General features: G+C 38.0%; 1 protein-coding gene across 15 annotated transcripts in view; it reads left to right on the top strand.

Moving 5' to 3' along the window:
• Nucleotides 1–16,081, top strand: part of OSBPL3 (oxysterol binding protein like 3) — a 95,301-nt gene that overhangs the window by 15,262 nt on the left and 63,958 nt on the right. For 12 of the 15 annotated variants that reach the window (XM_068935173.1, XM_068935168.1, XM_068935172.1 and 9 more), the window contains one exon: nucleotides 4,379–4,506. The exons of 2 other annotated variants lie outside the window; for them this stretch is intronic. The gene's annotated coding sequence lies outside the window, so the exon portion shown is untranslated. Of the gene's footprint in view, nucleotides 1–4,378; nucleotides 4,507–8,160; nucleotides 8,259–16,081 lie in introns of those variants that run through there. One more of the 15 variants, XM_068935167.1, reaches the window with a different exon arrangement.

Raw genomic sequence — 16,081 nt, 5'->3', positions numbered from 1 at the left:
GCAGTCTCTGCTGCCATTGCAGATTTTTGAATCCCTTCATATATGTCATGTTAATGCAGCAGCTGTAGGTAAGGATCAGGCCATGTGCATGTGCAGAAGGAGACTTGCTCCTTTTTTTCCTCCCCTGTGGTGCTTAGCGTGGTGATGCAGGAAGAAGCATGTGGGTACCAGGGCAGGTCGCCTGTGAAAGCAGCCTCTTGGCTAGAGGCATGGTGTGAGCAAGATCCAGTGCAGTCTGCTAATAAAGCAAATAAATGACTTAAGTTTGAAAAGGAGCTTCAGTCACTTCCCGTAATTGGAACCAGAGAGGTGAAAAAGTAAAGCAAACAGCTTCTTGAAAAGACTAATTCTGAATGAGCATTTGAGACTTTAAGTTAATTTTCTTAGGGATTTTCTTCATGTTTCTCTATGGTGACATGAAACTGTGTATTCCTGTGTGCTTTTTCCAATTTGAAGATTTTTTTTCTCTTCTTGAAAGTCAGAAAAGCTGCCAGGGAGCTATTAGATTCTTAAAATTATATTTAGCTCAGAGCAATTAAAGCTAGCACTATATAATGACAGTTGTAACTAGCTTATCCATCATGCAAGCTATAAGACTTCAATAGGTGGTCTCAGAGTGGCATCTTCTGTTCACACGGTTCAAACTGAATTTGAGAAGGCTTTGTGTATTACTGCAAATTGCTTCTGGCAGTACGCTTTCTTTCTTACTGTTCCCTGTTGCTTTATTTCTGGTTACGTTTTTCAGGGGAACCCCAGCATAATTTTATATTGCTTCCTAAACGATAGTTAGTGGAGCCCTACCCTCCTGTCTGCAGTTGCCTGGTTTGTCCTTTTAACCTCCTGTGTAGTGGCACAAACGTTCATTCAGTATGTAACGGTGTGGCTGAAAATCTGGCTTTTTGCTCGCTTAGTTTTTAACTGGATTTCTGTCCTGATCCTGCCCCCTCTGCAGTCCTATTGCTACTGGTGTTGATAAAAGTTGAAACCAGGAATTAATGGCTACGATAAGAAAGGAGAGAACTGGGTGGTTCCTCCTGAATGGCTTTGTCCTGCCTGCTGCAGATTTATACCAACTTGAATTTTATTGCCAGATTACATCTTAGTTTGGTGTGCTCCTGGTAGACTTTCCAGAAATACGCTTGAAATGTCTGTTTTCTTTAGAACTGATTCTGTTCAAAGCAGCTTAATGACTTCTCATAGAGTTAAAAATATCAATTATTACATATTCTTCTTGCATACCAAGTAATTAATTTATTTTGTTCTCCCTTAAATAGCCTTCCCTCTACGTTGTTCACACAAGCTATAGTCACCCACTGTCAGATAACTTTTTATTATTCAGTTTATCCTTCTATTCCAATTTATCAGACTTTAGAATTTTTCTAATGTGGAGTTTTGTAAATACGATATCCAGAAATATTACATGAGTGTCTGCTGAAGTCGTGTTTTCTTTCACAAGCCCAGGAAAAGAATTAGAAAAATTACAGATCAGTCAATAGAGTGGCAGATGTTGCAGTTAAACTGGTCTTGGTTTCCCTGATGATTTTAGGAAGCATGCCTGTATTGCAAAGTATTCAGAAACAGAAAATCTCTAAAAATGAGTTTATACCTGCTGGCCCATTTTATAGATGAGTTGTGGAAAGGACTTGCTAAATGTTCATGATCTGTATTGAGTTGTCTCGCCATAGGAATATATAGGATGCTGCAGATTGAAGAGGAGCTTAGTAGTGTGCTGATCCACGGCATTTTGTGAGTTTGTCCATGTGGTCTTAGATCGCATCAATGCAGCACAGAAGTTTTGGGAGCAATGGGGAAGGTGGGGGCCTTGTTTCAATCAATGATTTGTAGGGAAAACTCCTTTTGGAGGAAGGAGGACTTACTGTGCTTGCAAAAATGTGGAAAGAGAGTGGAAGAGCAAAGGCACCAGCTGGCTTTAAGGAATAACTGAGTGAGCAGCTGATACAAGCTTTGGCTCTCCGATGGACTTCTCAGGTACCTTTAGAAACTCCCTTCAAGTTAAAGGCCTGTGTATTTGGCTTGTCTTAGATGACGTATAAAAGTGGCCTATAATTCACTAATCTGCAGTTGTGAAGACAAGGCCAAACTCTTACACATAAGGCTGCATAATAACGTGGTAAATTCTCAATATTGTTTTGTCTAACTTTCAGTTAAGTGAAGGCTTTGAGGGTAAAATGGTAGAAATGGCAATTCCCCTTACTTGTCCCTTGACTTGCAGAGCTGCTGGCTAAGACATGACCTTCTGGGCTGTGTTGAAAAGCTCAATTATTTTGCTTGCTTTTTGGTATAGTGAAGGCATACATCTTTTCTGAAAGCCATCACATGTTTTGAAAGTCAGTGCGGAACTGCTGATGGCTTAATGTGGCTAGTGAAGGAGAAGGCTTCTTTGGTATCTGTCACTTCCCTTAAGGATCACTGCTATTTCTGTGGCATATGTAAGATATACCTGATTAACTATTAACTAACCTATTTCAGACGAAATAATTTTTTCCATTTCTTTTACTTTGTTCATGTAAATAATACCAAGGATTAGAGGCACTATTTTTCAAGACTAAGTATTTTATTTTTTGGAGCCTTATCAAATGATTCTGTTGCCTTAATAATGAAAAGATTGTAATGCATGATTAGATGGAAGTTTTAAATGTAAAATAACTTTTTTTAATTGCTGGGAAAAATGCCAGGCATAGATTTGGGAATGTCTGACTAATAAAATTTTAAAATTGGTTCCTCACACAAACGCGTTATTTCAGCTGTCTCTGCCCACTACAGGCTTCTACAGGCTAAAACCGTCAATGGGCTATTGCGTTAATAGCTTCTTTAGCTCTCTAATCATAAGAGGCAGCATAAAGGAAAAGCTTAAATTAATATGAAATAACAAAGTTGATGCATCAAGTTTTTTTTTCTAGCTCTGCTTTTAAAAAACTTCCAACCTTAATATTATGATTATTATAAAAATACGTAAGCTAATATATTACAAGATCTAATCCTAAAATTAGATCACAGATGTTTAGATTACAGACCAGCTGGGAGTGGTGGCATTTTCAGAAAGGTAACAAATAGAAGAAGCAAAAGAATTGAGTGTAAATGGGAAATTAGGAGTTTTTAAGTGTAGACAATCGGTAAAAGAAGGCAAAAGTATTGCTCAAAACGTAGTGGGTTGAAAATGGGGGAAATTTTCTTTCTTCCTTTGAAAATATGCTGGTATTTCAATACTAAATGAGGTCAGTTATGCTAACACTTCAGCAAAGGCAGGAGTACTAAATAGTTTCGTTTCTGAAAGAAGCTGGACGGTCTATTGACAGCATGTTGAAATAATAACTGAGGAAAAAAGTTAAATCGTGACTGCTAAAGCGGTATTATTTTTCAAGCTTACGTACTGTATACAGTTTTAAGTCCAGGGTACAAATAATTTGAAGAAATCGCTGTTCTCTCATGTTGATCTTGAGTAAAGATCAAGAAAGATTCAGAGCTCTAGAGGAAGCTTAATGATTTGTTTATAAGCCGTAAATGATATCTAGTACCAAGACACTGTTTTGCTTGATGTTGATTATGCTTCTGGGAAGATTATTATCGAGCTGATGCGGGAATTGACTTGGTTCAACAGAGATTCAAACCTAATAATCGGAATGAAGGACTATACAGTGTACGCATATAGACAGAGGCTAAAATATTGATCCTGTTAAACTCAAATTGAACTCAAGATACCTAAACCTTGTCGTAAGCCATATCTGATTGCTAGCGCTCATATTGTACAGAGAAATCCTGCAGGCTGCTAAAAGTGCAAAACTGGATCGTCTGTAGAAAAAGTGCATTTGACTAAATATCAAAAATGCATGCTGGCTGCTTCAAAGCAACAACTGAATAATGGTATAAGCCTGTCAGGGAAAGAGTACCCTCTGGCATCTCTTCCCATGCAGATTTCTTTTTCTTCTTTCTTGTGCTGACGAGATGTTTATAGGTGTGTGTGTTTTCCTCCCCCCCCCCCCCCAGTAGAGTTACACATTTGTAGTACAGAATTATGGATCCTTGAGGCAAGAAAGATTTCTGTTTCAAAATGCATTACTCTATTATTATTGTGTTAATAAACTAAAACTTTGTTGCTTTATACTGCAGAGGATTGCTAACCTGAACTTGTAATACCTATCCTTCAGGATAGGAAGGTGTGTAGTCATAAATGCTGTATTTTAGGGAAACTTTTTAGTTTAAAAACAACAACCACCACCACCACCCAAGGTAGAGCATTTACAGGTATTTATAGATCATACTCCCTTCATCCCTTGTGTTCCCCAAATATAGAAGGGCAGAATGCAGCAGTTTTATTTTTAATCTGTGGTGTTTTTTTTGTTTGCTTGTTTGTCTTTAGATTTAACACCAGACCGGTGTGAGATTGTCAGGTTTTGCCTGATGGAATTGCTCAGACTTCTACTTCACTAAAAGAGGAGGAAATTTGGATTCTTTACAAACTTGGCACTCGGAGACCACCCGCTCACTGTAAGTCAGTCCTGATATTACATATGTGATGTCCTTTTATAGGAAAGTAGAAGGTAAATTGAGGTGGACGCCTCCTCAGCCTAGAGGGATCATGCTGATGCTGCGTAAGAAGCTTCTTGCTGTGAAGACTCATCACTATCCGTGGAGAATGGGAGAGGAGTGTAGTCTAGCTGGCAGAGAGAGAGCATTTCCATCTCCTTTTGGGGTGATACGTTGTGCCAAATTATATTGTCTAGAAGTAGAAATGGAGGATGTAGGAAGGAAATGAACTAGGTAAGCCTAGAGTTATGGCAATGTAACCTGATGCTCCACTGAGATGAGGGGAGTTGCTTGAAAATATCCTAATGCTGTTTTACTTTTGAGAGAGGACTAGGGAAAATACCATTTGGGGGGTTGTACTATGTTTAGGATCTTTTTAACTTCAGGTTTTGGAGTTTCCACGGGTCGCTTACCAGGGCAGGAAGGGAATCTCCCACCTCGGTGCACAGCTGGGTTCTCTGTGGTTTGTGTCTCATTCTGAAGTGCTCTCAGTAGGCCGCAGCCAGAGATGGGATTTTGGCAAGGTGAGATGATATGGTTCTGATGGTGGTACTGAAGAGCTTCTTGTGTCCTTGGTGCCATTGCATTCACTGATTGTGAGATTTAGGATCAGGAAGAAATTCTGTCCCACATCAGATCGCACGTCGTGGAACTTGTAGTATTTTGCCTTCTCTGATAGCATGTATTCAGGATGCGCTCAGTACTTTTACTTATCCAGTTCTCTCTTGGGGTGAGGACACTGATAAAGCCCTTGAGATCCCTAAGTAACTGTTTGCGGTGCATTTTAATTTTTATATTCTTGACCTTCTTAAACTATTGTATTATGTTAGTGATGTAGGGTATAGGGGACAGACAGGATGTCGTAGGCCTTTTCTGCATAAAACTCGCTTGCAGTAGTGGAAGACTGTATGTTCTGACCTATGTAGTTCTTACGGTTCTGTGATTGTATGTAAAGCTAATGTTTTGAAATATGTGTTAACAGGCTTATGTGGATATTTGACGTATAAAACAGACTATAACACTGCTGTCTTGCACTAATTTCCCATTATATTTACATCTCTGTTTCTGTCAGCTTACTGCTTTTAGCTTAGTGAATTGTTTTAGGCCACGTTTCTCACAATTTCCATTCTGAGCCTGTACAGGGTATTATTAGCTGTACAGGGTATTATTAGCTGTACAGGGCCCAGTAGAACTAACTTAATTTTCTTCTGGAAAGTTGGAGATGAGTCATGAAAACTTAAGTACGCAGCAGCCATGAGGACATGCCAGTGGAGTCTACTCATTGTTAGATATGGCTGCTCTAAAGGACACTAGCATCTGTGCACGTTCTCAGCTTCTACAAATTAAAAGCTGAAAAAGAGTTAGAGGAGGAGGGCAGGGAGCAGAAAGAAATCTGGCTGGTGCTTGGTTTGTTTGTATTGGTAAGCACTGCTACAATGGGCTTTCTCTGGGAGGTGCCCCGTTGCTATAGGATCACTTTATCTATGCAGGCAGAACAGTTTGTTAACAAATACTATTATTAAGTAGATTATTATGTTGGCATGTTTTATATTTAAATAGCAAAGTAATGTTTCATGATTGTCTAATGATTTGCAGAAAAAATTTCAATGTACTTGGCAGAAATGAATATAGCTCAGCCCCACCCCACTGTGCAGCATGTAGCTGTTTTATTTACAGAAAGGGCTCCTGAGGAACAGGTATGTTAATGTCTTTTTATAAAGTCACACAGGAAACCTGTGACAAAGCCAGGGCAAACCCTTGCTTTCCGTATTCTTACCCGAAAGTGAAGGATTAGAATATTATTCTCCATTGAAAGACAGTATTGATAGTCACCAAGAGGAAGAGTGGTAGAATTCCAGGGATACAAAACTAACAGAGTTTGAGCAACTGTAAAAAGGAAATTCTTCATTGCTCCCTTTGCAGCCTTCTGCAACAGCTCTGTGAAAGCCATTATTTAACTTAACAATAATATTTTAGTTTTCATAGCTGATGTAGTATCATCCTGTTGGCACACACTCTTGGAATCCATCAACGCTTTGTAATGCCCTTACTTTAAGAAATATTAAATCTCATATTAATGCATAGTGTAATTTCACTGAATAGTTCTTCATCCTTTGCATAAGGAAAGAAATAGTACTTGGTTAACAAAGGGAGTTCACCTTATAGCGAAGTCATTTTTAATTCACTTTAAAAAGTTGAAAACTGAATCTATGGCAGGTATAGAAGCCATTTCTGTGAGCTACTAAAGAGCCTTTAGAAGAACTCTTCACTGCTCACTTGAACGTGGAGGAAAATATAGCGACAGAAGTAATGGTCATTCCTTAGCCTTTATAAACATTGTTTGAGAAACCATATGCAACTCCTGTCTGTTCCTCCTCTGATATTTTAATCTTAGTTTTGCCAACTGTAAATTCCAAGCTCAGCCTCTTAGTACAAACATTATGTACATTAATTTGAAAATTAATTAAATACTTTCACAAGATTTATTCTGTAAGCTGAATATTGACAGAAATGCTGCCTTTACTGTGGGTTTACTGAAAGCATCTTGTATGAGAAACTCTTTGTACTGAACTATGAATTCTGTACTGAAATACATCATGCAGTGTTAAAGATCCCACAACATGCTTTTGTCCGAGTTGCACTCACAAACAAGTTTAAACCTTTGGTACTTGCTTCTTTGGAGGAAAATGCTTTTGAGGTCAAATCTTAGTGTACCTGTGAGCGTAAAAATTACCAATGTGTGCACAATCTTAGCTCATCTTTGTGCATAGGTTCACGTCTATGAGTTTATATTATTTATTTCTGAAGTGTGTATGTTTTCATTCTATTTGTTTTTTGGATATTTAGGCTAACTTGTTCAATAGGTAGTAGCATACGTAGATGTTTGTGCAAAAAAAAAAAAAAAAAGAAGAGAAGTGGAGAAAAAGCAGGTTTGTAAGTTTACTGTCTTGCCAGTTGCTGTTGAAACAAATCTAACTTTATGTTGTTGTTTAAAACTACAGTGAGCTATAGCTGAGCAGCACAGATGACATCTAAGCAAGGGAGGGGTGAAGGAGCAGGATAACTATCTCGCAAGTGCATAATCGCTTATTTTTAGCTTTAGTGATAGGTTATTAAGAAAAAATTGCTTTTTTTTTTTTTAAATGAAGACAGTAGCTGATTAGACAGAGGGACTGTTTGAAACAACTGGACTGCTGATTTGGTGTGATCCCTGAATAATGTAATTTTTAGAATTTGGTGTGTCAGTAGTGTCCTGTCTTCACCTACATAAACTCTTAAGAAGTTGTTTATATCTCTACCGGGTGAAGAGTAAAAATAATATATCAGACACCTCAGAGAAGATTTGTCACCTTTCAAGGGTGTCCTTAGAAATTTATTTATAAAGAGTAATTGTTGTATAGATTCAGGGCCCCTGGCTTTTCAGCTGTGCAACAGCAAAGTTGAAAGTAACTGCATGAGAGGGAAAGAGAAGGTTGCAGTTTTCGGTGGATCCCTTTGGTGGTGTGGTAATGACGCAAGCACTATATAGTGAGGATGTGGGGTTGAATCTTTGATCCTGTCACATGTGTAACAGTAGATAAAGTATGTTTTTGGCCTCTAGTGACTCCTTTGTTCTTTCCTTGTCTTCTAGTTTAAATACCTCATGCTCTCTTTTTCTTTGAGAAAAGGTCATATCCTCATTTTAATTCAGAAGGAAAGTTCATGGAGTTCTTGTAAGTATTTGAAGAAGAAATGAAAATTGTGTCGCTCCTTTAGGTTTGGAGAAACTTTCCATGTTAATCAGAAAAATACTGTGGTTATTAAAGTGGGTACTTTTCAAGGAAAAATAGATTATGTTAAAGACTGAGTAAAATGCTAACAGCACTTTTTTTTTTTTTAGCCATTTATGTAAAGTTCACAGTCGGTGTGCTTCTGTAGTAAGATGCTTTAAACTTGTTTTAATGTCACGTTAGTCCAAGCATATAATCTGTTGTAGATTTTTTTTAAATTGCATGTTTTATCAAAGCATATATGAGAGATGAAAAGATCAAACCTGACCACAGATAATTATCAGTAGTGATTAATAAATAGAAACGCATCTGTGGAAGTATGTTTGCACTATTTGTTTAATGAGCTTATTAAATGTGTTGATTGTGCAAGCATAAAATCAAATTTAAGTCTACTGTGGAGACCTATGCTTTTTTGGTTGCAAAACCATAGCAAGACCTGTTGAGAAGAAAAATGCGTTCTCCTGTCGGCCAAAGTTATGTTAGAAGAACATTAAGGTTCTGGCAGAAAAATAGACTAGATCTTAGCTGGTAGGGAGTAAAAGATGCTGGCTGGTGACTGGCAGACACAACAGAGTGCGTCAGAGCAATACTGTATGAAATAACTTAGAAATAATTAGTTCTGAGAGACTTCTTAAGGCAACTGCCTGTTTTAGTGTAACTTTCACTGATACTCTTTAGTGCACGTAACTTCTGTGTCTCTGTGTTTGCCATAAGTGACCTGACTGCGTACTTCTGGTACACAGAAGAAAATTTCCGTTTTGGTGATACCCCTTGTGGTTCCCAAGCAAGGGGCCCTGCCCTCTGCAGGGGTGTGTGGGGCATGTGCTGTGCAGGGTGCCCACTCCCTGCCTTGCAGGGTGAAGCCCCAGGAAAATTCCCTGCAGCTAAAGCTGGTGTTGTGTGGGGCAAGGAGAGACAAGGAGGCGAGTTAAAGGAGCGCCAGCTTGCTTGGAGGTTATAGTATGTGAATATCTTTGGAGGGGGAATGACCTGGTGTGAAGCGTCCTCTCCTGAGTTAAATGGAGAGCAGAGAGCAACTGTTTGGGGCTGGCAAGAGGTGCATACATGGACATATGCAGAGGTGGGTGTATGTATTAAAAAGTACATAGCAATACTCAGGGTTTATTTACATATCATTTTGCGCTTACTGTTGAAATGTGTGGCTTCTATTTCAGATCTGAAACAGGACTTACGAACCCAAAAGGTTGTCTCTTTTTTCCAACTACATTAGTGAGGCTTGTAAGAGCTCACCTGCGGACTCTTTTTTTTCTTCCCTCCCTGTATGTCCTTGCACCTCCAAGTTTGCAGTAGTAGTTCTGCTGTATTTTTGAAGGATGGCAGATTAATACAGAAGAGGGGCTTGATCTGAGAGTAGATTTCATATGATGTCTTCCTTGGAAAAAGAACTAAAAAACTTTCTTTTTTTCCCCCCCTTCCTCCCACCTGTGTTATGTCTAGGCATATGTTTATCCCTTGGAATTTTCTACTCTCAGTATTTAATGAGTCTCTGAACAAGTTGACAACTGTTCACGAGTGCATTTGAATGTGCTGCAAGTAGTGGTTTACTATTAATAGTAGGAATCTCAGATTTTCAGAAAAAAATCAAGGAAACAGAAATCCTTACGCTAATGAAAAGGGTGATACTAAACACATTGCTTTCTGTTGTGCTGCAAGTTTAGAATTGTTTTGAAATGCTTACAGGCTGTCACAAGTGCTACAGACTGAAATAGATTTTAATTTTTATGGGCTCTTACATTAATGAAGAAGTAGATGCTGGCAGCTGCAGTAATAATCAGGAGATAAAACAATGCTGGCAGTCTTTACAGTGAAAAAAATAAATTTGTGAGAATGTCGATCTTGTATTAGTATTAAGGATAAGGAGGACTTGGAAAAAGTGCAGCATCCGTTTATACGCAGTTTTAACTCAGTTTTGTGGGGCAACAAATCTTTGCCTCTAAAAGTTGAAATTGTTTATTAAAGACGTTTTCAACAGTAAGTGACCTTCCATTTCCTACCTGCTGATTTTGCTATTGTTCACACTGGACAAAATGATCTAAATGGTGTTTGAGAGACAGAGGTTCCCAAAGACAGATTGGTTTATAGTTTTACCTGTAACGTCTTCCAGCTTCTGTTGGCCGACTGCTTTTGAGAAAAAAACATTTGATTTGGGAAAAATGGAAAAACCATGCTTCATTTGGCTCAGACTTTGGGACTCTTAAAGCTGTGGATTAGCCACTGGTTGGAGGACGTTAAGGACTGAAACGTTCAGTGAATTTCCATTTGTCATAAGGGTAGTGTAAATTTGCAGATTTTTTTGTGCCTGTAGATAATTGTCACAGCTAGTAAACTTTTGACTGAATTTAGCATGTTTTGAGGAAATGAAGATGCAAAAATACAAAGAGAGGAGTCGTAACAATATTGTTGCTCTCTATCCACGTAGAGGAAACACGCTAGCTATCTCTATGCTTGTGTAAATTAAGGTGATACTGCAAAACTGCGGAAGTGGCCGTTAATCCAGAAGAAAAACTTTTCTTTAGTTGGTTTTAATCTTTATTTTTGCTTTCTTTTATGAAGATAACAAAAGATTGAGCCTCGTTAAAACGATAATTTGTAAGTAGATACTTTGTACTAGATTTTAGCTTAGTTTTTAAAAAAAAAAAAAAAAACCCTACTTTCACAAACAGCTGTGCACATTTGCTGATTTAAGGAATGATCCATGTAGTGTAGCAGGCTAATTCAGGTTTGGACCTTTCTAGCTTTATTTTAGTCAACATTCTGGGAGTAATAAAATGTTCTACGTGTGATCCATGATAAGCTACATTTGCATGGAAATTGGTTAAAATACAGAAACGGACATATTTTTATTAAGTTAAGGAATGTGTAACATGCATAGACTTATTGAACAAGAAATGTATTGTGTTGATTTGTTTCTGGTTGTCCTTCAGAAGTGTAGAAGTTGCCTGGAAGTGTAGAAGTTGACAAGAATTCTTGTCCCCTTGCACAATTTGTTGGTGTTATTTTGTTCGCCTATTAGGTAAAGAAATAGCAAATTTTCAGTTCCCATTTGCCTTCCCCATTTTGAATGAGCAATATACAGCAATTAAGGGTAGGCAACAGAAAGTACTTGGAGAAGATGCTGTTACAGAGAAGTTAAGGTTAGCTTTCCAGATCACACTGATTCCAAGTGATAAATCAGCAGCTCTTCATAATCCTGTGGTGAGAATACTTTTAAAACCTTGCTCTTATGCATATGCTCCTCCAGTTCGCTTTTTTGTTTGAAATCATTTTTAGGCTATAGTCAAGCAGTTTAATCATAATTTCAGAAATAAAATTTTAAGGTTAAACATTTTGAATAGCATCTGTATGTATCACAAATTATTTTTGTTAACATTTCAGGCTGTCCATAATGATCTGAATTTAAGTATTTTTAATATTATGTGGGGTGACAGAATCCACTTTTTTTTTTTTTGAGAAGCAGAACATAAGGTCCTTCATTTCTGTTATCTTAACAGGAGAGACTACAGATATAAAATAGCAACAGTGCTAACTGTCGTGGTATAAATAACAATGAGACAGTTACATGTTTCTAGTAATACATTGTAATAGGAGCAACAACCAAAGATGCTTAAATCAAAGTTTATTAATCCCAAGATTTCTAATCTGGTACTGCTATAGTTTGAAATGAATGCAGTGGTTCACTCATTCTTTTTAAGTAAACATAAAGAAATGGAAATGTAGATCAAGGGGTGAATTTCTTCTGTAGCGGACCAGTAAGCCTGAAAAACTTATTGTTGTGCACGTTATGTCTTTGTCTTGTAACCAACTATAAAAGTGTACATGTGTGAAATGACTGAACTCTCTGAATTTCTTTTAAAATTCTTTGACACACTTTTTCATTTTTATTTCACCCATTGTCATTGGGGGATGCATTGAAGAAAGTAAGAGAAGGGAGCGTAGCAGCAGCATAGGAAGACCCTGGTTGTCTGTCTGATGATTTAACTGAAATGCTGAAATCCCCACTCTTATCTCCTTAGCTTTCTGCAGCAGGGGCTCTGTTATGGAAGTAGGCTATGTTGGATACTTCCCCAAGAAACACTTTGGATGTATCAATTTGGATACAAGGATTCTTTCTGTACTAGTTCAAATTCTGCTTGGGGTGTAGTTGGAGAGTGACTTCACGTGCCTGTTTTCAAAGTCTTCCCACAATTGGAAATTCCAAATCTTTTGAAATGTTGCTTAAATCTAAAAGTATTCTTCCCTCATGCCATCATTCATGCGTTATCTAAGACACTGAATTTTGAAGAAGAATGCTTGTTCTATTTGGTGACACTGAAGTTTGTGTCACCTGTAAAACTTTAATGTGTAGTTTGTGGGTTTTTCCAGTGCCATACAATTCTCAAGGAAGTATTAAAGAAAACACTAGTAAGGGTTGGTGTTAGCTAAGTAACAGCTGTTAAGGACGTGATTCAGTAACACCCTTTCCTCCTCCTGCCCTTACATGGCAGTAGTAGTCTCCTGAGGCTTCTGTCTGCCCTGTATGTGCAAATTCTTTAGTGAAAGAATGGCAGCTCCTGCATTCTTTTCACCAGCACAATGGGTGCGCTCCATAATTTCTTTTTTATAACGGTCTCTGGCATTGGCTAACAGCAGATGCTACGGAGGAAATTGCATCAGTCCTTACCCTGCGTAGTTATAAAACATCTGCCCTTTTGTCGGCAGCTTTCTGATCTTCATCAGATGAAGGGCGACTTATGATCTGGCGTGGAGAAAGTCTAGCTTTCAAAATTCTTTTCCAGACTTTTAAAAATTGCACTTCCTATTCTAGTAAGTGCCTACTAGTGAGTGCCTACCTTGCTGGATGGCACCCGTGAAGCTAAACAAATTCTCTTATAGGGACTGACTTTGGATATATTTGTGGTAAATAAATTGATTTTGAAGTGCAGTAGTATATTATATTGGTAACTATTCCCTTGTCCTAATATGTCAGGGCAGCTTGAAAAAATAATGCTCATTTAATTAAAAATCCCATGTAAAGAAAGCACTGACTGTAAGGAGCTGGACAGCAGCTCTTGTTTAAAGGGAAAGCTGGCACTGGAAAGAAAAGACAAACCAGTCAATGAAGTAGCTTCACACTATCTCATTAAATCATGCTTGATCATGAAGTTGAGATGTCTTGTTGAAGGTCTTTCCTATAAGAAACTCAATTTTTTCATTTGAAGTCATTCTCTTCCTGCCCCCAGAGAAACGCCTGTAAATTCTCAGTGGTTCTGACTGTACTCTAAAATATGGTTTCTCTCTGGAATTGTATTTCAGCCAAAAGATTTTTGGACAACGTGACAGAAGTGTTTGTCAGAAGAATCACATAACATTCCTAAATACAGAGTCTCTTTCAGTGAGCCAAAATAGTATCACTAAAATTAGTCACGTTTTAGTGAAAGTGGATGTGTTGGTAGGAAAGTAGCAGTACGCATCAATGGTAGTCATCTGTGCGTGGTGGTGGGAGGTATGGTGAACTGTATGGGAGAAAGGTGCAAAGGACAAACTGGAGGCTTAGAGGAATACCGGGGATGAAAGACAGACAAACGTAAAAGTGGTAAATTTCTTACAACTGTATATTTGTGCACTTAAAACTGGATATTCTTCTTTGCGTTATAGATAAAACTGACAGCATCTTTTAAAGCACAAGTAGCAGAGCACTTTTAAATCATGAACAGATTTCAGGTTTTTGTAAGATATAGCCAGGCCAAAATCTTATTTCTAAAACTTTTTCACTTTTCCTATCAATGTCTTGCCCTTTTAATATTCTTCTAAAAAGCAAGCTTAAACTTTTGAAACCCCCTAATAAGGCTGAAATGCAGCTCAAAGTAAATGACTATTCTAGTTTTTCTTTTTTTTTTTTTTTGAAGTCCTAATGGAGAAGTACATAAATGCCACAGAGAAGTTATGTTCGTTGAAACACATATTACTTGGTGTGCTTCTGTTTAGACAGATTTGAATATTTTAGGATTTGTTAGCATCTTCAAACTCAATTCATGACTAGCAGCACAACATCTGAGGAATTTTGATGGATGCTGTGAAGTGGGACCTTTGTGAGCTGTTGGCTGTAAGCTAGAGGCCCTTTCGATAGTGAGTTGCAAGGAGCACAGCACTTCACCTAGACACCTGGCTGTGTGGAGAATGAAACTTCTGCTCCAGTTGTGCAATTAGACCTCATTTGTGAGAAGATCAACTCAGTTTTTTTTAATTATGTGAACATGCATCACTATTTATAAATTACAGCCCAGAATTGTGCTTTTGGTATGCTGGGCGTGATGTATGCCTTTAAAATACAAAGGCTATCCTATTGGAAAACTAAATCTGCTCATTAATAAGACTTAATTTTAAAAGGATTAATAGCACTTACATAAGTGTACAGTGCTGTCTATTTATTCATAGTAAACATGTATATAGATATGCATGTACTTTGTTTAGGTACTGGCAATTAAACAGCTTTATAACCGTCATAAATTGCAGTTTTGCCTCAGAAGATGCTATTGCAACAAAATTCTTAGCCTAGTGAATGGAATATAGCTGTTAAATATATATTCTGATAAAGACTAAGGATGCATTTGACCTGAGCCTCCCAGGCATAGGTGGCATACTGACAGATCTGCAAGTATGGGGGCCAGCTATGAAAGCACAAGTGATGCAGTTAGTTCAGTGAAATATCCAGATCTCCTCAGACTCCGCAGTGACTCAGAGCTAGTTGGCTTCTGCCTCAACATCCAAATATTCTCTTTTGGGTGGCCAGTATAATCTAGTGGACAGTGACCTTTAATTGTCCTTAGGTCTGAGAGCATCAGGCTGCAACGGCCACAGTTAATAGTCAGTAAAATTCCGGTTGCTAAGCTGAGAACAGATAGCTTTGTTTGAGATCTAACAAAGTGTCCTCAGCAAGGTCTTTGCTTAGTACTTAGCTGCTGTGAAACAGAGTAAGTGTTATAAAATGCAGGATAAGGAGGAAGTGCTTTCCATTATAAAGAATATTTTATTTCTGTCACAAAAGAAATACTAATATTGCTGCATCTGCCTATATTGCAGAGTATTTTGAAAGATCATGAAAATCATCTCTGCTGATTTTTTTTCTATTAATAGCGGTGAACAAGTCGTGATTCGGTATGTTGCACAGAAGGTCGAATGGAAGGCTAGTTGTTTAGTGGTTTTGCACAAATGATGGCAACCTAATTTGAGCTGTTTGCTTTCTGATGGTTTGCTAATTTGCTACCTGTGAAATATCTTGCTCCTGTGCATGTGGACATGATGGCCAATTATTCTGAGTGGATGTTGCTGAAGTAACATCTCAGTACTTGCTCAGCTGAGGAAAAATCAGGCCTGCAGCATCCCTAGAATTGGTTCTGAATATAACAAGCCAGTGGCTGATTATGTACATAATGTTAATTATTGTTCTGCTCTGTGCAGACATAACTAAAATGTGACTTAATTTAGATACATTAGCTGAGAATCATTGCATTCACATGGAAAGAAATGTGTTTGTTGCATTACTTCCCTGTGCTTAACGCCTAACGTCCAGGTGACAGTTTCTGCACTCATGGACGAGATTAGCCTCTTAAACTTGCTCTGTGAGATGGTAAAGCTGCTGGTTTTAACTACCTCACGCTCTTCTATATCTTGACCTAGCTCTAGAAGAGTATTCCGGACGCTGGGCTTGTTAGGCAAGGAGGAAAGCTGGAGAGAGGAGATGGAGCTGTGAATGTACAAACTAGCAA

The sequence above is a fragment of the Struthio camelus genome, chromosome 2 (genome assembly GCF_040807025.1).
Source record: "Struthio camelus isolate bStrCam1 chromosome 2, bStrCam1.hap1, whole genome shotgun sequence".
Lineage (NCBI taxonomy): Eukaryota > Metazoa > Chordata > Aves > Struthioniformes > Struthionidae > Struthio > Struthio camelus.
The sequence above is the reverse complement of the archived record's forward strand: the minus strand, read 5'-3'. Positions and strand labels throughout refer to the sequence as shown.